At 39.1% G+C, this 23,138-nt stretch overlaps 1 protein-coding gene across 3 annotated transcripts in view; it reads left to right on the top strand.

Moving 5' to 3' along the window:
- Positions 1-23,138, top strand: part of LOC137234670 (uncharacterized) — a 485,943-nt gene that overhangs the window by 81,616 nt on the left and 381,189 nt on the right. Inside the window, exon 1 of one of the 3 annotated variants that reach the window (XM_067758147.1) lies at positions 1,039-1,056. The exons of the other annotated variants lie outside the window; for them this stretch is intronic. The gene's annotated coding sequence lies outside the window, so the exon portion shown is untranslated. Of the gene's footprint in view, positions 1-1,038; positions 1,057-23,138 lie in introns of those variants that run through there. 3 annotated transcript variants of the gene reach the window in all.

Genomic DNA, 23,138 nt, shown 5'->3' with positions numbered 1-23,138 from the left:
TAGAGTCACCCCTGGTCCACCTTTATGGCGATATCTCGAAAAGGCGTCCACCTATAGAACTAAGCCCCACGCCCTTTTAAAATACTTATTAACACCTTTCGTTTGATACCCATATTGTACAAACGCATTCTAAAGTCACCCCTGGTCCACCTTTATGCCGATATCTCGAAAAGGCGACCACCTATACAACTACAACCACTCCCTTTTAAAACCCCCATTAATACCTTTAATTTGATACCCATATCGTACAAACACATTCTAGAGTCACCCCTGGTCCACCTTAATGGCGATATCTCGAAAAGGCGTCCACCACGCCCCACGCCCTTTTGAAATACTCATTAACACCTTTCGTTTGATACCCATATTGTACAAACGCATTCTAGAGTCACCCCTGGTCCACCTTTATGGCGGTATCTCGAAAAGGCGTCCACCTATAGAACTAAGGCCCAATCTCTTTTAAAATGTTCTTTAACCCCTTTCATTTGATACCCATATCGTACAAACAAATTCTAGGGTCATCCCTGGTCCACTTTTATGGCGATATCTCGAAACGGCGTCCACCTATGGAACTAAGGATCACTCCCTTTTAAAATACTCATTAACACCTTTCATTTGATACCCATATCGTACAAACAAATTCTAGAGTCAACCCTGATCAACCTTTATGGCGTCCACCTATAGAACAATGCCCACTCCCTCATAAAATACTCTTTAATACCTTTCATTTGATACACATGTCATACAAACACATTCCAGGATTACCTTCGGTTCATTTTCCTGCATGGTTATTTTCCCTTATGTTGTCACCATAGCTCTCAACTGAGTATGTAATGTTCGGTTACACCCGAACTTAACCTTCCTTACTTGTTGTTGTTGTTTTCTTTTTTTTGTGTGTGTTTTTTTCTCCTCCTTCTAAATATACTTATTCTTTATTTAATCCCGCTCAAAATGTTACGTTATGTCTTCGAGGATTATTATTTTTGCCTCCTGGCAGGATCGCCACTTAACTTTCACACGAAACGCGGAAGGTTTTTAAAAAGTACACCGCCTTGTTTGGTAAGTCAATCAAAATCTGTTCATCTTTATTCAGCTCTTATTTATAAGTTATTTACTTACCACTACATACAATCGTTTTGTGCTTAAGTTCTAAGTAATGTTTAAATGTTTACTTAAAACTAATTTCATCATACGATGAAATAGGTTTAGCCTTGAAATGGCTTGCCCTTGAAAAATCAATAAAAATAGCCAACTGGATATTTGAGTTATCATTTACTTTAGCTTTTCCTGTTTAAATTAAAAATGTGTGGTTACTAATTGCCAGTGTGGCTAAGACATATTTGACTCAGGTGCCTAAGTGGCTCAATGATATATTTGTTTACTTGGCGGGTAAGTGCTATGGGTGAATGTGACGTTAACTTAAATGTAGGGCGGCAAGTATTGGCGATATCAGTTTCGTGTTAACAGCAGTAAAACACTGTTAATAGCAGCAGCATTAGCATCGGCTCTGCTTGTGTTAACAGTAATATTTAAATTATCGTTTACATGCATACTTGACAGGACAATATTAAAGCCAAAAGCATTAGGTAAAGGAGATCGACCCTTAGAACATTGGCACAGTGCGTGCGACTGGCCTAGTGTGGGAGTGATAGAACCAGACACTCATAATGGTTGTGGAACATGCGTGCAATTAAGATTATATTTATTGTTGATTGAATTACTAAGCGGATGACCACCATTATGTAGTGTGTACGACATTGCCTGCAAGCACTTTAAATTGTTATTGTTGGTCGATTCGTGTTTTGAATTATTTATGTTAATCTCTTCTTTTAGGCCATTAATTTGCACAGACAAAACCTTGAATCTCAACTCAAACGCGGTCAAAATATGTAGATTCAAATCCAGATTTTAATGAAACCGGCATGTTTTCATAAGATTACTCAGTTTATCACATGCATTTAAACACTCATTGCACATATAATTAATGTTGCGGTTTTTTACGAATAAACCCACATCATACTCGGATATGATGCCTTCACAGCAGGTGCGAGATGAAATATTTTTTGCAAAATCCACTGCATGGCACCATCAAGCTATCTTTTTTTGAGAAAGGTTTATCGCATTTATCCATTTTTATATTTGAAAAGTCAAAAAGGCAAAAGGCGCAACAGGAAGAGTGAAAAATATTAAAAACACGGAGCCAGCAAAAACACGTCTGCACACGATGAACCTTTGGACAAAAAAAAAAATATGCGAAGAAAAGCAAGGTTGCTTTAGGCCATTGGGAGCACATAACATATGTGATTGGTGAATTTGAAATTTGAGTTAGAGACAACGCCTAAATCAACATGTTCGTTAATTTACGCCAACTGGATGCCTGAAATAGAGTACAACGAAGAATAGGAGCTCATGGATTTTGAGAAAGACATATTAAAGCATTTTTTAACATTTAAGAAAATATTATTGGTGCGACACAAATCGTCCACATTATTAAGGTCACTTTGAAGAAGGCAGGAATGTCATGGGGGAATGATTCTACAGAAAAATTTGAGATCCTGAGCAAAAAGCAGAAAACTGGTGTTTCCATGTATCAATAAAAATGCCAGATGAAAGAGAGAAATTAAAGATGTAGCAAAGAGGTTATTACAATTGGCCCATTGGTGGCCTAAGTAGTGAGCTGTTACCATAGTGTCCAGCTCAGTCCTTGCAACCTAACCTAACCTAAAGAGGTGAATATACAGATACGCTGCACTGCTTCAGAACATACGCGCAGACGCTATCACTGTCGCATTTCAGCGAGGGCTTTAGTGTTAACATAGAATTGCCAACATCGGTATTGGAGATCGTGAGCGATCCAAAATCTAATCGTTCAGTGACAGCCTAGAGCAGATTCGGAACAGCAACATCATCTTCAAAATTAGAGCCATTTATAATTCCTCTCCATAAGAGTGGCAGCAGATCTTGTGTCACAAATTCACAAATTACAGAGGAATAGCTAAACTCAATGCCATTCCCAAGCTGTTCGAAGCCATTGTCACAAAGCAACTGGCGTTCAGTCTATCTTAGGTTATTGACTTATCACAGCACGGATTTTGTAAGGGAAAGTCAACAGTGTCTAACGACCCTTGTATCCAATAGCTTTAAATCTAACTGCGAAATTGATGTTATTTACACAGATTTTAGTAAGGCTTTTGATAAAGTATCCCATTCTCTGCTCTTACACAAACTCGACCGGTTAGGCTTTCCTGTTGTTGTTGTTGTTGTTGTAGCAGTGCTTCGCCCCACCTAACAGACGCGACCGATCACAAACTGTCATCAATATCCTCTAACGGGAGTCCAAGGAAACTTGCTGTTTCAACAGGGGTGGACCATAGGGAAAGGGGTGTTAGAGGCGTTGGTTCCACATTACAATTAAAGAGATGATTGGTGTCATGTGGGGACACATTGCAAGCGGGGCATACATTTTGTATGTCGGGGTTGATTCTGGATAGGTAAGAGTTTAACCTGTTACAGTATCCAGAACGAAGTTGAGCCAGAGTGACACGCGTTTCCCTGGGGAGTATGCGTTCCTCTTCCGCAAGTTTTGGATACTTTACTTTGAGTACTGGGTTCACCGGGCAATTCCCGGCATAAAGGTCCGACGCCTGTTTGTGGAGTTCACCAAGGACCTGCTTATGTTTTTTCGCTTCATACGGCTGTGTTCTCAGATGCCGTATTTCCTCAAAATGCTTACGGAGATGACTCCGTAAGCCCCTAGGCGGTGCTGGCTCGTCAATCAGATGTCTGTTGGGATGCCCAGGTTTCTGGGTATTCAACAGGAACTGTTTGGTCAGCATCTCGTTTCTTTCCCTGATGGGGAGTATTCTCGCCTCATTATGTAGATGGTGTTCTGGGGACATAAGAAGACAGCCCGTGGCAATTCTGAGAGCAGTATTTTGGCAGGCCTGTAGCTTCTTCCAGTGGGTAATTTTTAGGCTTGGCGACCATATGGGTGACGCGTAGCACGTAATCGGCTGGCTAATTGCTTTGTATGTAGTCATGAGCGTTTCTTTATCTTTTCCCCAGGTACTGCCAGCAAGGGATTTGAGGATTTTGTTACGGCTCTGAATTCTCGGAACAATTGCGGCTGCGTGCTCACCAAAATGTAGATCCTGATCAAACGTCACACCCAAGATTTTGGGGTGTAGGACAGTCGGTAGCGTAGAGCCATCGACGTGGATGTTCAAAATGGTCGACATTTGGGACGTCCATGTTGTAAATAAGGTCGCGGAAGATTTAGTCGGTGATAATGCCAGGTTTCGCGAGGCGAAAAAACTGGAGAGATCAGGGAGGTAGCCGTTTATTTTATTGCATAGCTCATCGATCTGTGGGCCTGGGCCTGTGGCCATTACTGTGCAGTCATCGGCGTAGGAAACGATTGTGACTCCTTCCGGTGGTGAAGATAGCTTAGATATGTAGAAATTAAACAAAAGTGGGGATAGGACACCACCCTGCGGCACCCCTTGTTTAATTCTCCTTGGCTTTGATGTTTCGTTTCTAAATAGCACCGATGCCTGCCGACCACCCAGATAATTTGCGGTCCACCTTTTAAGACATGGGGGAAGGGTAGACCCTTCCAGGTCTTGCAGTAACGAGCCATGGTTGACCGTATCAAAAGCTTTTGATAGGTCTAGCGCTACGAGTACTGTTCTATGGTGGGGGTTTTGATTTAAACCGCAATTTATCTGGGTGCTGATGGCATTTAGCGCGGAGGTAGTGCTATGGAGTTTTCTGAAGCCATGCTGATGGGAGGCTAGTTGCAAATTTGCTTGCAAATAAGGGAGCAAAATGGCTTCGAGCGTCTTTGCTACTGGCGATAGGAGAGATATCGGACGATACGACTCTCCTATGTTAGCAGGTTTACCAGGCTTTAGTAGCGGGACCACCTTGGCCATTCTCCATTTCTCGGGTATGACAAAGGTGGAAAGAGACAGGTTGAAGACCTGCGCTAAATATTTGAAACCCTCTTTCCCTAGGCTTTTAAGCATCGGCATGGCTATGCCGTCTGGGCCCACTGCTTTGGATGGTTTAGCGCGACCAATGGCGTCCTCAACCTCTTTAGCGGTGATGGTGATTGGTGACGCGCTGAATTTGTGTTTATGTGCGTGTCTGTTGGCCCTCCGTCTAACTTTGTCGACCGTAGAATGCATTATATATTGTCGGCAGAAAGCGCTCGCGCATTTTTTCGCATCCGACAGCACTTTGTCACCAAAGGCGATGGAAACTTTGTCTTTGTGCTTAGTCGGATTCGATAGGGACTTTACGGTGGACCAAAGTTTACCCACACCGGTAGAGAGGTTACAACCTCTTAGGTGCTCCTCCCATTTCGCCCGCTTGTGTTCATCCACAAGCAATCTGATGCGTTGGTTTATATCCCTTATTTGGCGGTCGCCTGGATCAAGCTGCCTTATAAGGTCACGTTCTCTCGCTAAGTTTGCGGCCTCCGCCGGGAAGTGAGGCCGGATTTCGGGAATTCTCCCGGCGGGAATGAAACGTGCCGAGGCGGATTCAATGACCTTGCGGAAGGCACGCTCCCCTTGGCGGGCATCAGTCGGGATAGGGAGGGCAGCAAAGAGGTTGTCTGTAAAGGATTTATATTCTTCCCACTTTCCTTTTTTAAAGTTTATGAAAGTGCGTTTTTCGGTGACGATGAAGTCGGCGGTACGCTCGAGCGAAACAAGTATAGGCAGGTGGTCGGATGCCAATGATACCATCGGCTGCCAGTTGACGCAGTTTACGAGTTCTGCGCTCACGATTGAGATATCTGGCGAACTGTGACAGCTTCCTACCATACGTGTGGGGGCGTCTCCGTTTATTGTGCAGAACGTCGTTTCTTCTATTTGATCCGCCAACATCTCGCCCCTACTGTCCGCCCGCAAATTTGAATGCCATAGATCATGATGGGCATTGAAGTCGCCTAAAATAATGCGATTGTTTCCAGTGAGTAAGGCTCTGATATTAGGGCGGTATCCACCGGGGCAACAGGTGGCAGGGGGGATGTAGATGTTGATGATTTCTAGGTTTGCATCGCCTGACCGGACAGATAGGCCTTGACGTTCTAAGACGTTGTCCCTGCGGTCGATGCCAGGATCAAATATGTGATACTGCACAGAGTGGTGTATTATAAACGCGAGGCCGCCTCCATTTCCGCTCTCGCGATCTTTTCTGTGGACATTATACCCAGAGCAGGTCTGCAATGCAGATCGTGCTGTGAGTTTAGTCTCTTGAATCGCAGCAATGCGGATGTTGTGCCGCTTCATGAAATTGACTATCTCCGTAATCTTCCCAGTTAGTCCATTACAGTTTAACTGCAGAATTCTGAAGTGCAAGAGGGGAGACGTCGCCACTCTGGGGGTAAGTGACGGGTGACTACGCCTGGGTTGAGGAAGGCCAGGACGCAATTGCTGTTGTGGCCCTGGGACTGGGCGTCCTTGGGCAAGCATTGGGGTACCCGGATGATTTGGGTTTGCGACCTGGCAACATGGCGCGATGAAACCCGTCGAGGGGTTGCCGTCGCGGAGACCAGAACATCTAGGAAAGTGGCACCACCCAAGGCAGGAGCTGCTTTGGGCGGATGTCGCAAACATATATATTCTGTGCTGGCAAACGGTGCAAACGGAGGTAGGGACTAAGAGTCTGGTTCCCTGACCTACACGATTGCTGCCGGAAAAGAGGGGGGGAGAAGACGGGGGCAGGGGCTGTTGCTCAGCATTGCTTCCGACTCTACTACGAAGATTGTAGTTATGAGTGGTAGCAGCTGTTTGAGTTGTTGGCGCCGTAAGGCGCGAGCAGCAGCGGGTACTTGTTGTGGCTTGCTGAGCAGCGGGGCTGCTGGAAGGTAATGGGGGGGCGCTTAGACGTAGACTACGAGGCGCCCTTGGGCGTGAACAGCAAGGAGCCACAAAAGATTTATAAAAGTTACGTGGACGTCGGGTTTTGGGATCAAGCCCAGAACAACCTGTCCGATGCAACCATCCCTTACACGAGACACACTGAACAGAGTATGACCGTCCTAAAAAGATTCTTTTCCGGCAGATGCAGCAAAACCATTTCTCAGGACCGGGGCCAGGAGACGGACCCGGATTGGATTCGATACCTTCCCGGAGCAAGAGAATATGGAGCAGTCCTGCTGCAAGGAGCTGCTGGGAGGATGACAATTTGTGGGAGGGACGAAACAAATTAAATGGGGTTACACTGAAATGACAGTCCTTGGTCGGGAAAAATCCCGAGTCGCTCCGGTACATAGAACCGACTGCCGCGGGAAGCGTTAGGCTTTCCTCCTTTACTTTTCTCTTGGGTTTCTTCTTATTTGAATAAACGTAAACAAACAGTTATTTTTACCAACTGTTGGTCCAAATTCATCAATGTAACTTCTGGTGTTCCACCTTGGGCCTGTGTTATTTCTACTATTCATTAACGACCTACCAAGTGTTTTGCAGCACTGCAAGCCGTTGATGTATGCGGATGACGTGAAACTTATTATGCCTATCCGCTCACCAGAGGATAGAGCACTTCTTCAGTTGGATCTGAGCAGCTCAGTTGTATGGTGTAATGCTAACCTCATGTCACTAAACCTTCCGAAGTGTAAGTTCATGTGTTTTACACGAAAACCCTTTAATTCCCATGAGTATGTGATTGGAGATTATGTTATTAAGCAAGTCACCAACTTCACTGACCTAGGTGTTACAATGGACCCTAAGCTTGACTTTAGGTTACATATAGAAACTTGCTTTAATAGGGCTAAATGTACTTTGGCGTTCGTGAAAAGGTGGTCTAAGGAATTTAATGATCCGTACGTTACTAAAACTCTTTTTACATCATTGGTGAGGCCAATATTGGAATGCTTCGATAATCTGGAGCCCACGTTATCAAATTCACTGTGATAAACTGGAATCGGTCCAAAAACAGTTTTCGCTTTTTGCTTTGAAACAATTGCCTTGCGACACGTCAAAGAATCTTCCACCGTACTGCAGCCGGTTAAAACTATTACAGTTGCCTACATTACAGAGCCGTAGGGAGATGCTTAATGTCTTATTTATAGTAAAACTCCTAAGAGGGATGATAGCTAGCCCATTTCTGCTTAGCGAAATTAAGTTCAACGTGCCAGTCAGACCGTCTAGATTCAAGAACTGCATATAAGTACATGCAGATCGAACATTGAAATGCATGACCCACTTCGTGGTATTTGTCATGATTTCAATAGTCACTGCAAAAATTTAGATACATGCGATCCGATTCTCAGAATTAAAAAGTACCTACTTACTACCTTAAATATGTAAGGTGTAACCCCCTATACCTCTGTGTGTCTTTTCATTTGAATGATTTAATACATAAGTATACAGTATATTTTTGTAATTATTATATATTTAAGTTGCCAAGCCTTTTGTTTGTTTTTTATACTATACACTATTTAGTCTGATTAATTGTTAAATTTGTAGACTAATAAATAAATAAATAAAGAATTCAGCGAAGAGTTCAACAGAACCATCCAGAGACTGGGCACTCTTGCCATTAAAGTACATGCAAGTGGGAATATTAGAAGAGCCACGTTTGGAGCGCATAAAATTCCAAAAGGCCTTAAGATTTTCTTTTAGATCCGTTTCGAGCCTTGCCATATACTGGTTGTACAGAAATTTATCGAAAACGTTAAACTGTTTCACATTGGTTGTATATTGTTCTTTGAGGAAAGTATCCGCAGTATTAGCCCTATACGTGCGCGGATTTGGTGTTTACTATGCGGAAACGGAAGGACGAGTGCGAGCTGTAGTAATGGTAAGGAAACAGCTGCATTCATATATGCTGCCTAATTACACTACTGAGGACCTCGTAGTGGTTGCCGTTGAGCAAAGGAATAAGCAGGCATTTATCCTGGAATTCTGCTACATGGCCCAGGCTAGTACAGGACGAAGGGTGCAAAGGGCGGTTGGTCATAGGCGCGGATGCAAATGCGCACCACAATTCGTGGGGAGGAGCAGATACGAACGAGAGAGGCGACTCTCCATTTTGTTACATCCTTCAAACCAATTTGCAGATAGCCAACAGGGGAAATGTCCCTACATACATTGGTCTAACATCCAGCAATGTTTTGGATATTACACTGAGCTCCGAACGTGATATATCAAGGAATGATTGAATGGTTCTTGAGAGACCATCCTTCTCCGACCATGCGTATATCAGCTTCAGCATCCCCCTAAAGAGGGTAGAGAAGGCAGGAACCTTTAGAAACCCTAGGTCAACAAACTGGACTGAATTCCAGAAACAGGTAGAAATGAAAATGGGACAACCCAAAGAGGTTGCCAATGTGGAAGAACTGGAGCAATCCAATGAATTCCTAACAAGGACGCTTATGACAGCGTATAACAAAGCTTGCCTCTAAGAAGATTCAGAGGAAAAAAAATCCGCCATGGTGGAGCAATGAGCTGAGCCTTCTAAGAAGACAGGTAAAACTAATGTTTAAGCTAGTGAAGACCGCGGAAAGCGAAGCGTGTCCAGCGAAACAGCACGGTTGAGAAAAGTCCTAGCAAGGGGAAACATAGTCCAGGGACTAATAAAGAAAGAGAACGGGGAATGGTCACGTAATAGTGAGGAATCCCTTGAGGTGCTTCTCGATACACATTTCCCATCGGGAGATGGTTTAGAAGAGCCAGCAGACAGCACTCACACTTCGATCACGGAGCGGGTAGTGCCGGGCTTGGTGACCGATACTAAGATCGAATGGGCAGTGAAGACGTTTTCTAAGTTTAAATCGCCGGGCCCAGATTGTATATTCCCGGCCATGCTACAAGTTTCAAGTAGGGCGGTCGTGGAATGGCTTAAAGAAATATTCGATGGGTGCATAAGACTGAATCATCTACCTACCCCAGTCTTGGAGAACTGCTCGTGTAGCTTTCCTACCAAAAGCGGGGAAGATCGGTCACGTGTATCCCAAAGACTATAGACCCATTAGCTTAACATCATTTCTGCTCAAAACCTTTGAGAGGCTGATAGATGTGTACATAAAGTCCTATGAGGATGAAAAGCTACTCTCCACAACAAAACATGCGTACACCAAAGGCAAGTCGGTAGACACCGCATTGCATAGGGTGGTAATAAGCATAGAGAGAGCCCTGGAATATAAGGAATATGCTCTACGAGTCTTCTTAGACATTGCCGGGGCTTTCAACAATGTTTCTAAATGGGTGATTATGGATGGTCTTAATTACATTAAAGTGCATCCAGCCTTAACGAGATGGATCAGCTTTATGCTAAATTGCAGGAAGATTACATCACAGTGGGGATTGTACGAGGCCACGAAATCAGTGGACAGGGAACGCCGCAGGGAGGGGTGCTATCACCTCTGCTGTGGACGCTGGCCATCAACCAACTGCTCAGGCGATTCGATGAGGGACCCGTAAAACTTACGGCTTACGCGGATGACGTTGCAATTGTCATAAGTGGAAAGTGCCTTCCAACGATTAGCTCTTTGATGGATCGGGCGCTTTGGGATATTCATACCTGGGCATCAAATGTCGGGTTGAAAGTCAACGCGGATAAGACGGATATGGTCTTGTTTACAAAGAGGTACAAGGTCCCAAATTGGACAGGCCTAAGTTAGGAGGGGTGACCCTACAGGAGAAACCTTGCACAAAATATCTAGGAATCATCCTAGAGAGTAAGCTGTCATGGAAGCTCAACGTGGAGGAGAGGGTGAAGAAGGCTTCAACGGCACTTTATGCATGTAAAAGTATGCTGGGGTGTACGTGGGACTTATCGTCCTATCTTTCTCATTAGGTTTTTACAGCGATTGTAAGCCCTATGCTGTACTATGGAGCTCTTGTTTGGTGGAAAGCCACACAAAAAGTAGCCTACCTCAAAACATTTGAGTGGGTATGCAGACTATCAATGCTTAGCATTGCGGGAGCCCTGCAAACAACCCCGACAGCTGCACTGTAGGCCATTCTGCACATTCCACCTGTAGACATGGTAGCAAAGAACATAGCGTTAACAACTGCAACCAGGCTCGGTGCGTCGGGGCAGCTTGAGCGCCGACCATACGGCCATAGTAGTATAGCGCCATCAATCACAAGACGAACAGACTACCTGATTCCCTATCTGCGCTTCGAGGGCGATCTTAAGGCCACAATAGAGGTGGACGGTTGGCGCAAGGGTGCTCAAATGGCGGACGAGGCGATACAGGTGTACACAGATGGTTCAAAAGCAGTGAAAGGAGTAGGGTCTGCGGTATACTGTGATGATCCGGAAATAGTAGCCGTAACCAAAGCAGTAGAAACCCTGGAAGAAAATAGCGCAAGCTGCAATCGTGTTAACTTTTATATTGGCAGTGAAGCAGCAATTAAGGCAATAATCTCACATAGCACAGCATATAAATGCGTGCTAGAGTGTAAGCAGTCCCTGGAGAGAATCGGGACAGAGAGAAGCACCCTCCAAAAATCGCGAGTACTCCATGCATGCATGTATGGAGTACTCGCTATGGACCAACCGAGTACTCCAAAATTAACCAAAATTCATACAAAAAATATGGTCCAATTAACATTGCGATGTCCTAGGACTGGACCATATACCTCAGCTTCGCATTACATGAGAGTAATCCATGGAGTACCCACAGTCCAATAAACATCGTGTAGTGATTACAATCGTTAAAAACGAGCAATGATCGGCTTACAATGTGTTCGTGTAGAAACATGAGTTGGTCCATTGCTGCATTACAGTGGAATATAATGGTAAGTACTCCAGTGGACCACATGATCCAACGATTTTTGCAGGGCATACATCTATATTGGGTCCCAGGGCATATGGGAATAGATGGGAATGAAAAAGCGGATGAACATGCTAAAAAGGGCGCATCACTTGAAGCTTGCTCCGTAGACGTCCCAATTAGACTGGGGGAAATTAAGCGAAAGCGAGACGTTCACATGATCGGCCAAGCAGGAAAAGCGTAGGTTCAAGCGCGGGGCTGTAAAGTGTCGAAGATTATGTGTAGGTGTTACAACCTTAGACTAACAAAGTCATTCACAAAGTCATTAAAAAGAGAGGACTGTAGACTTATGGCGGGTATTCTGACTGGACACTGCCTTCTGGCGTCACATGCCTTTAAATTAGGCTTGGTCAGTGATAGCAGATGTAGGAAGTGCGGGCTGGAGGAGGAAACGATCGAGGGCGTTCTTTACTCGTGCCCGCGCTTGCCAGGCTAAGACTCCAGCTATTGGGAGTGATACAGCTGTCAGACCTAGAAGCAGCAAGTGGCTTAAGTCCTAGGAAGCTTCTAGTATTTGCCAAGAGGACGGAGTTATTTTATAACATAGGTCCTGGTTTTTGATAGGGTTTTCAGTTTGGTTGTTAAAACAAACTTCTGGTAACACTACGGACTTATTCAGTCTATGTGAAGTCCTCGTGGACCGGCCAGTTCAACCTAACCTAACCTAGCCCTATACAACTTGTTGTACCTATTACGATTATTTTTTAAATTTTTAGACTTTTGTTGTACCAAGGCAGTTTATATAGTTTTGGCCCAAGGGGAGGCACCTTGATATTTAATATCTCATACACCTTAAACAGGAAGGTATCGAAGCAAGCGATGACGTCCTGAGAATTAAAGAGATTTTCCCAAGCTTGTAAAGTGGAATTTCGATGGTACTTATTTTTGGGCTCGCAGCCACACGCACGCACACACACACAACAATAAAAAAATACTCTTTTCTTTGCTTAATTTGATTTGTATTTTATTAGGTTTATGTTTGTTTCGTTTAGTTTTTAATTTCCAATATATGTGTAGTTTTCGTTTGTTTATTTATATAACTGTTTTTAAACTTGTACACGTTAACTTAACTTCTTCAAAACTGAAAACTAAAAAACTTAACTGCGCTTTCAGCAGCAACCATCTCGGTATGCATTTTTGCGCATAACGGGAAAATCGTATGGCGCGATGGCGTGATAGATTCGAGTAACGGGAGATTCAACCAATGAGCTTGAATCTCCGCGTCATTCCACTAAGTTGCCAGATTTAAATGCAGCTTAATGCAGTGACCCAATTCGACACTACATCATCCCCCTTTAGAAAAGAAGAATTTGGCAAGGTGATCAGTCTTGCCACATTCTTCTTTAGGCTATATCAAAAAGAATTAAAATTGAAATTTGCAAAAAGAAATATGTAGGAAAAGTAAATTTTTAGATTTTGATAATTTAGTTTAGTTTGAAGTGAGCCGTTATTATTATTTTATTTTGTATAACCTACTACTATTACTACTACTTAACGTAAGTAAGTTGCTATCTTTTATGTATTATTTAGGTGACATATATTTAGTAAATTAGCCCGTATCGAAATTAACATTAAACATTTTTTTTTTACATTCATTGGCGCATTCTTAAAATATATTTATATTTAAAGATTAATTAGTAAAATTTAAAAGTACTATCAATTTTAATTAAATTTTTGGCTCCGGTTTTTATGTACAGTTTTTTCAATTTTATTAATTTCATCGTAAATTGTTACATTTGGTCCATCGATATTCTTTATTATGTAGGGACCTTGATATATATTTTTATGTTTATTTCTCGGTTCTGTTTCTACTAGAACCCATCATTAATTTAAAATTCTAAAGGCTTAGCCGTTTTATCGTATAATTCTTTATTTCTAATTTTATGTTTATTAATCAAATTTGTTGCCATGTTATGAGATTTTTGCATTCTATATTTTAGCTCTTTTGTATAATTTTCTATATTATAAATCGGATCGATTTGTTCCTTTTGTAATTCATGTGGCATTGAAGATTTTCTGCCAAATATTAATTAGAAAGGAGTAAATTTATTATCAAAAACCGAACTACTTGTGGTATTATGTAAAAATGTAAAGTATTTCAAATATGTATCCCAATCTGACATCTAGATATGCAACAGTTTCGTGGTGATAAGCTGTTGAGAAATCATGATTAATTTTTAAAAGTTTTGTTAATTACGAGAATAATTTAGTTTTGTATTCCGTCCCTAAATCGGATCTAATGGCTTTCATTTTACCATATGTTAATATAAAGTTTCAAAAATAGCACATGCGATAGTTTTTGCTGATTTATCTGGTACAGCTACTGTTACCAGGTATTTAGAAAAATCACAAATCATAGTAACAGCGAACTTGTTACCATAGTTTGATTCTGGAAGTGGACCTATTGTATCGACAATTACTATATCAAATGGTTTGCAGGGTGTTGGCGTAAGGACAAGGTTTTCTTTTGTTTTGGGTCTCAATTTATTTAAAAGACATTTATTGAAATTTTTCACAAATTTCGCTATATCACATGTCATGTTTTTCCAGTAATATTTAGTTCTTAATTTGGCATATAACCTTTTTGTTCCGCAATGACCTCCTAACACTGGATCTTCGTGATAAATTGTCATAAGTTTTTGTTTCTGTTCATTGTCTGTTACGGTCTCTATAGGGTCCGTCAATATTATTTGTAATGATTTTAAAATTTCATTTCCGCGGATTTTAAAATTTGTAATTGTATAATTATTGAAAAATATGTAATTTTTTGGCCATTCTAATTGTTTAATATTGTGATTGTCGGCTGCTATTTCAAGCCTCGAAAGTAACTCATCTAAATTCTTTGTTTCGTTAACATTCACGAGATTAAGTATATTATATATAAAGTAATATTTTCGTATTGTAATTCTTGCTGTTTAGTTTGTGATGGCGTTTTAGCGGCTAAAACGTGTTTTGTCCAATCTTTAATTTCGTCTATACTTATACGCGAAAGTGCATCAGCCACAACATTCGATTTTTCTTTAATATATTCAATTGTAAAGTTGTATTCTGATAAATCTAATCTAATTCTAGAGAGTTTCGAGGAAGGATCTTCCATATTAAATAGATAAACTAATGGTCTATGGTCTGTTTTTACCGTGAAATGTGTACCTTAAACATACGGCCGAAAATGTTTAATAGCAAAATGTATTGCTAAAAGTTCCAACTCTATGATTGCCTTTTCTGTTCGGCTTTATTGAAAGATTTTGATGCAAAGCAAATCGGTAAATCATTATCTCCTATATAGCGCCACAACCACTCTTAGATGCATCTACAGTGATAATAAATTCTTTTGAAAAATTAGGGTATTGTAATAGTTGAGGAGACATTAATGATAATCTTAGTTTTTCGAATGCATTTTCGCAAGCATCATCCCAAACAAATTCAACTTTTTTCCGATTTAGACGATTTAAAGGGGCTGCCAGTGACGCAAAGTTAGGTATAAAACGCCTATAACAATTTGCAAATGCAACGAATCGCCTAACAGCGTCTTTGTCTTTAGGCTTAGTATATTTTTTAATTGCGTATATTTTTGAGTCATCTGGCAGCAGGCCTTTTGAGGTACATTTGTGGCCTAAAAAAGTTACTTCGGAACGAAGGAAATTGCATTTGTTGGGATTTAACTTTAAATTGACTTTTCTACAAGTTTCGAATACTTTTTCTAAATTTTTGAGGTGATGTGTCTCGCTACAACCGATGACGATAATATCGTCAAAGTACATAAAAGCTTGATTTGGCGAAATGCCTGAAAATGATAATGACATCATACGCGAAAAAGAGTTTGGTGCTATATTTAAACCGAAAGGTAAAACTTTCCAACGAAAAGCTCCTCGATCTGTACTGAAAGATGTAACGTCTCTAGAATTGACATGAAGTGGTATTTGGTGAAAACCAGTAAAAAGAACTAAAGTCGAAAAATATTTGGCTCTGCCAAGATTGTCGAGAATGTCGTCTACACGTGCCAACGGAAATTTGTCTGCGATGAGCTTTTTGTTGACTGCTCTGAAATCAACGCACATACGATAAGACTTGGCCTGAAGGATCTTTTTTCGGTACCAGAATTAAAGGACTGTTATAATTAGAAAAGCTGGGTTCTATTAAATCATTTCGCATTAAATTTTCGACTTGTTTATTAATTTCTTTGCGTTGTGTATATGGTAAACGATAATTTTTTATATAGACTGGATTTTTATCAGTTAAACGTAGTTTTTGTTCTAAAAGTTATTTAAAAGTCATACGATCAGTTTTTAAAGCGAATACATCGGCATATTTTAAGCATAAATCTAGTAATTGTTTTTGAGCATAACCTGGCATTTGATTTTTCAAAATTTTCGTTAATTCCTCTAAGCGTTTTTGATCTTTAGAAGTTTTATTGATTTTGTAGACATTGTAGTTGGTGATATCTTCTGTTACGATATTGCAATTGTTGACATGTTTTACTTCGTCAGTAACATTTAAAATTTTTATAACTGGATTATTTGTGTCAACAATGCACTTTGCCGTAAAAACACCACTACAGATTTCTTGTGAGTCTACAAAAACAGGATTGTCAGATTTTGGTAATTTAAATAAACGATAAACTTCACATCTCGGAGGAATAACTAAAGAATTGGTACTTGTGCCATGCAAAATTGGAATATTTAGAGTTTTTAAGCCGGTATTAATAGTTATGCTATCGCTTGCATAACTAATAATGCATTTATTTAATTTTAAAAAGTCTTTGCGGAGTATTCCGTCTGAAGGTATATTGAAATCGTCGTTAACTACATGTAAAGTATGCGGTATTAAAAATGTATATGCAATTAAGTTGGTTTTTAAGATTCCTAATGTTGACATTGTTTCTGCTGTTATGCCTGTTATATTAATAATTTCATTACTATTAAAGTTAAAATTTTGAGATAAATTTGAAATTTTGATTAAAAAAATATCTGCTTGAGAGTCTACTACAAAAGTACAAGGTTTGTAGGAATCGCTACATTGAAGTTCAATAAAATCTGAATAATTAAGGTTCAAGCAGTAGATGGATTTCAATATTTTTGAAGAAGATTCGTTTAATTGTCTAAATCGTGATTCCGATCCCCCAGTGTTCGGTCCTGAGGGTCGTTCACGTTTAAATGCTAGTACTTGTCTTTCTTTAACTTCATTATTACGTTCAAATATCATTTTTGCAACTACGTCTTTTGAATCACTGAAGGTAGTTGAAGCCAGGATGGATTTGACCAATTCTGAACGAGTGTTCAACCTGCACACATTCACTGTTTGCTCTACGGCCATTTAATTGCCTTGGCTTGTGTCATACCCTCAATAATCAAAGAACGTTCCAATACGTCGGATAGTTCTTACGCGCTTAGCAAAGTCCGAGTAGTTATTATTGATGACATGTAAGGACGCGATTTTACCAGAAACAACTTTCGAGTGTTCCGGTTTTATTCTATTTCTCAAGGCAGTCTTTATGTCATCAACTGAGTTTATCTCGGTTGGCAATGCTTCGCGTGCTTTTCCCTCAAGTTTGGAATTCAAAAATGCAATAAAAGTGCTATTTAAATTTTCATCTGAGAAGACTTCAATTAATTTTATTTTGTCGATAAAAGATTCTAATGTCAGCGGATCGCCGCTGTAGTTTTCCCTAATAATTGAGGCGCAACTGGTAATGAACAACTTTTTCTGTTCTGAGGTTGCCATGATTGAAATATTGCTATTCGATTGTAAATCTGAAGAATTATTTGTCGAACGCAAATTAGAAGAATTCGAAGTAATGAGAATTGAAAAAGTCAGCTTCTGACTGAAAATTGGAAGTGATAGCTAGTAGGTTGTCTGAATTATTAGACGAATCTGCTGAAGGCTGACTGTTTATAATATTAGTTACTGACTGAAAATTTGAATTATTATTTTCTGCGATATCTGAGTCATTAAATCCTAAAAAATCTTCTTGGCGAGCTAGTGAGCACCTTCCTTTAGAGCTTGATTTATCGTTGGAATTGCCCTCAGAATCGAACATCTGTTTGAAACAGGGCAATTTTATTGAAAATTATTACTTTAAAAGAAAAAATTTTGTAAATCAGGTAAATATTTTGTAAATCCGAGTATTATTTGAAAATCCGGTTAATAGTTGTCGCGCTTGGTATAAATTTTATAAAATGGTAAGTCTGGTTAAGAAAATTATATAATCTGTTTTTTTTTTTTAAACAAAGGAATATCCGGTTTGCGGATTTTCTCTAAATTATAGGCTAGAGAAATACCTACCCCCCTTCCGTGCCGATCTTAGTCGGACTTATCGACTATCCCCCACTAGGTTAGCCCCGCTAGCTAACCAATGGACAGGCTGTCCTAAAAAGGACACTTGGTCTGTGGTTTCTCGCCCCCCAGAATGAGCTTTGCAATAGGAAATAAGCAAGCGTGTTCCGGTTTTATTTATTTTATGAAAAACCGAAACAGGCTAGCATATTTTTTTCCGGACTATTGGAAAAAAATAAAAAAAACCCACTTGTTTTCACAAGCCTAACCCGAATTTTAATTTATTTTTCGAATATACGGCGATGTTTACGACCACATCGCTTTATATTGAAGGTATGAAAAGTATGACGTTAAAAAAATTTCCAAAATGTTTCTATAATTCCTATAGCAACCGAACGAAATGAATGAAAATATTTTATTGTTTTCAAGTTAAATTCAGTTTTTATATATGAAGGCAAAAATTTCATTCCCTGGCATGTCAGAGAACAATTTTATTATAAAAATATTATATATATTTTTTTTGTTTTAAAGAGGCTTAGAAACAGATTTGCTGTGATAATAATATAATAGCGTTAATTTTATATATAATAATGTTTCATTTTAATTTTGCCAGAAAAAAAACAATTTTATAAGCATTGAGGGAACTGTTTATGAATATTTTAACTGTGAAATTACGAAAAATACGAAAAACTATTGCAACTTTTTGACTTGGAAAAACAGAAGATTAGAATTGTAGTTTTAATATGAAATTATTTAAAATATTATTTAGCTAAATGAAGTTACGTTGTTTAATTTTATATCTCGATATCAATAATATTTGAAATTGCAATTAAATAATGGTAACTTTGTAAAGTGTAGAATTCAGAAAGCTATTAAAGTGAAATTTTTTATTGTAATGGAAAAATCAATTCGATATACATACATGTATTAAAATAAAACTTTATACATACATACATGTGTACATGACTGTACTTTACTGCGCTCCTCTGCCATTCTATGCTGCCGCTACTCTGCCTGCTGCTCTGTCCTCTTTTAAGCCGTGGTTACTCACGAACGTACGTAGAAAAAACGTGTCAGCTGACACGACCTATCTTATGAGTGTGCAATGTAAACGAAAACTCACCGACGTGCAACGCCCGTACGTACGTAGCCCGGAACGTAGAAATCAAAACAATTTTGATTTTTTCCGTATGAACGTGTCACCTGATCGCTCTCTCACTAGACAGAGCTGCCTAGTAAACTTTTGTGCGCTAATTTTTGACCGTTTGCAGTTTTATGCAAAAACACCTAATTAAAGTTTGAAAAATCGTGAAAATAATTCGAAATAATTATGTAAAAGTGCAGATTATATATATGTAATCTATTTATATTTATTTGATATTGATTCCAACCTTTTGGAACATCAAAAATTAAATTGGAAAAAGTTTATGTTTCCATAAGCATGCATGCAAAATGGTCAATGGCAACAGTGCTTATCTGTAAACAATACACACACAAATATCTTATGTACATGTACACAGACGCACACATTGATTCGTACGGGCTTGAGGGTTCGGTCAAACGTGCTTCGTACGACAAACGTCCGTACGTACGGCACACGTCGGTGGGTAACTGCCGCATTACCCTTCTGCTGCTGCTGTGACTGAGGAGACTGCATAAGTGCCGTTATTTTATGTATTAAAGATGATTTACGGCTTTATGCCGAAACGGAACGAAATGGATGATCATGAGAAGAAAGCATGCCATTCCTTCCCTAACCCCAAATGTGAGTGGACGTGTCTGCGCGCTAAAAGCAAAGTGATCAAATAAAAAATTAATAATAAAAAAGTAATAAGAGTGCCTTGTAAAATTTTAAATTGAAAAAATTTGTTTTTTCTTTTCTAATTGTGATCAAGCTTAAAGAAACCAAAATAATTAAGGCCCTTTGGCAATGACTAGAATATCACAAAGGAAAAAAAAGTAATTTAAAGTAATCTAAACAAAAAACAAATTTGCATCGCCACCTTTAAGAGTTAAGTGCATCAAAATTTCGTGTAAACCAACCTCAGGTGAGTTTTCTATTTGGCCCAACCCAAACTGTGCTTAGCTGGTAGATTAGGACATCATTTATTTGGCTCCATTTCCATTATGTTAAATTTTAACTCAAGAAAAAGCAAACCCAATGCGGCGTCCTCGTTTTCCAAAACGACGGCGGCACCGGGAAAAGACAATTTTGTATCGTTGAATACAAAAACTAATAAAACCAAAAATGGAAATGGAACCAAAAATGATCAAAATCGTTAAGACGCAGGATTTTACTTTAGTAAAAGCCTCCTTAGCATCCAACGAAAAAATAGTGAGGTTAGGAAAAAGCCACAGGAGAAAAGAACTGACACGATGGCTGCAGCCATTAATAACGGTACACCAAATACAAAACCAAAATGTGCAGATACAGACATATGTAGGTGACACGAACAACGGACCAAGACAAAACGAAAACACAAAAACACATTCATGCGCAGAACAAGGAAGTACAGCCGCGGAAACCATTTTATACCCACCTGAATATATACAGGTACTTATTTTGTGCTTGTCGACTCATCTGCGTGCGCAGAAATGACAAATGAAAAAACGACAAATGGCTTAAATCTTTTCAACATTTTAAAGCACATGAAAATAAGAGAAATTGACCTTATTTATGCCTTAGGTAAATCTCTATACAAAATTCTGTTCAAAAGCGCAGTCGCAGCCAACAATTTTCTTTTAAACGCTTAGGTGAAAAAAAAGAAGCTGAAAGCATTTGTGCCTAGATCAGCCTTCGAAACCTACGGAGTAGTTAGGGGCATTCCTACAAATTATGATGATAATTAAATAAAACTTCATGCACAATCTTCAGTGCCAATCAATTCGGTTAGGCGGTTTATGCGGAAAAACCATGACGACAACACCCTGACAAGTACAAAAACAGTTAAGCTAGGTTTCATTGGTAAAGACATACCAAACGCGATAGTTTTAGACTTTGTAAGACTCCCAGACGATTTTTATATTCCTCCCCTGCGCCAATGCCTAAAATGCGGCAGGCTTGGCCACATCAAAAAGCCTTGCAAATCCAAAGAGAGGTGCATCAACTGCGGCCTCCAGGAATGTGACGAAGATACGTGCGTCAAAAAATGTATTCTCTGTGCAAGCACAGAACATATTTCAACTGACAAGGCAAAATGCTTAGCATGGCAGAAAGAACGAACCATAAACTGGGTAAAAAACGTCTCAAACGACGACGAGGAATTTCCGAAACTCCCGGACACAAACAACACCACGAAAGACAAGGACCGAACAAAAAAACAGGAAACTTACTAAAATCAGATACAGCACCAGCATAGCTTTATTCTGCATTTTTTTGCAATTTATCGATTTGCGAATCTTTCATAACAAATAAAATTGTAGAGCAATATAAAAAGTAAGGTTCAACAACGGATCGATATACTTTAGTTTTATAGTAATTACTTAGGTTTTTGCAGGTTCTTTGCATAAACCATATTTTAGTTGCTATTTTATTTGTTATATAAGCGACATGGGCGTTGAATTTTAATTTACAATCCATTACGATACCAAGGTATTTAATAGAATCTACGTTTTCAATTTCTGAATTATTTATTTTGAGAGTACCAATATCGGAAACATTCTTTCTAGTTATTAACATGTATTTAGTTTTTTCGATATTAAGTTTAAGTTTGTTAGCGCACAACCAAATATAAAGGGTATTTAAGTCACTTTGTAATTTATTTCTAGAATCATTTTCATTTTACCACTTATCCAAATTAGTGCATCGTCAGCAAACAACTTTATTGAACTATATTTCAAAATTGAATTAATATCATTAATATAAATGTTGAATAAAATTGGAGCGAGGACAGAGCCTTGTGGAAGCCCAATCCTAACATCCACTTCATCTGACAAAGATGAGCCAATGATTGTTCTTTGTTTACGGTTGCTTAAAAACTTTTAAACCAGTCTAGTTCTAAACCTTGAATGCCTATATCTGATAATTTTTCCACTAGTATTTTTATATCTATGGTTTCAAAAGCTCTTTTAAGATCAACAAAAACTGCTAAAATCGACATTTTATTACTAAGATCATCTTTCCATTCAGCTAAAACCATATTTAATGCTGTTTCACAGGAATGATTTTTTCTAATGCCTGATTGTTGAGGTATAAGTATCTTATTTTTTTCTAAGTACTGAACCAATTGGTTCTTTACCACAAGTTCTAAAATTTTTTCATCGCTGGGCAATGTATTTATGGGCCGTAACTCCTCTGCTTTAATAGTATTTTTAACTTTCTCTATGGGAACAATTGTTGAAGTTTTCCACATACTAGGCACTATGCCACTACTTAAACTTTCATTTACTATTTGAGAATAGAAGAAGCCTAAATAGGGGGTTGCTTATTTCACCACACCATCCGATAACATTTTTTTCCACCTCTGACAGCTTTGAACTTACTGACAAGTTCAGCGATGTCATCTGATCCGACTTTGATAAATTTAAAAACGCAGTTTCTTTGATTAGTTATATATACTACTCTATCAAATACCTCTATATTATTACAAATATCAGTAATACTATCAACAAAATGTTTATTTAAGTTGACAGCAATTTCCGATTCGCCATTGTATATTTGACCGCTTATTAAAATCTTCTTTATTGATGTATCATCTTTTCCCATACTTATGGCCTGTTTTAGATATTTCCACATCATTTTGCTATCATGACAATTTTTATTTATATTATATTCCATATACTTAACTTTTTTAATTTTTACCAACTGTTTGTATTTATTTTCTATATACCGGTATTCGTCCCAGTTTCCTGAGATTTGAGCCAGTTTGAAAAGTTCAAATTTGAATTTGTTCATATTGGCTAGCTCATTGTCATACCATTTATTATGTATTTTTAAATGCACTACTTTTTCTCTGGTAAGATTTTGCATGATATTTAAAATGCTATTATTAATCAGCAAAACCTTACTCTCTAAATCGATATGATCAAAATTACTGAAATCACACAGACGCAGTTGGTTAAGAAGTGATTCATT

Source organism: Eurosta solidaginis, chromosome X (assembly GCF_040869045.1).
Source record: "Eurosta solidaginis isolate ZX-2024a chromosome X, ASM4086904v1, whole genome shotgun sequence".
NCBI classification, from domain to species: domain Eukaryota; kingdom Metazoa; phylum Arthropoda; class Insecta; order Diptera; family Tephritidae; genus Eurosta; species Eurosta solidaginis.
Note: the sequence above shows the minus strand (reverse complement) of the source record. Positions and strands in the feature narration are given on the sequence as shown.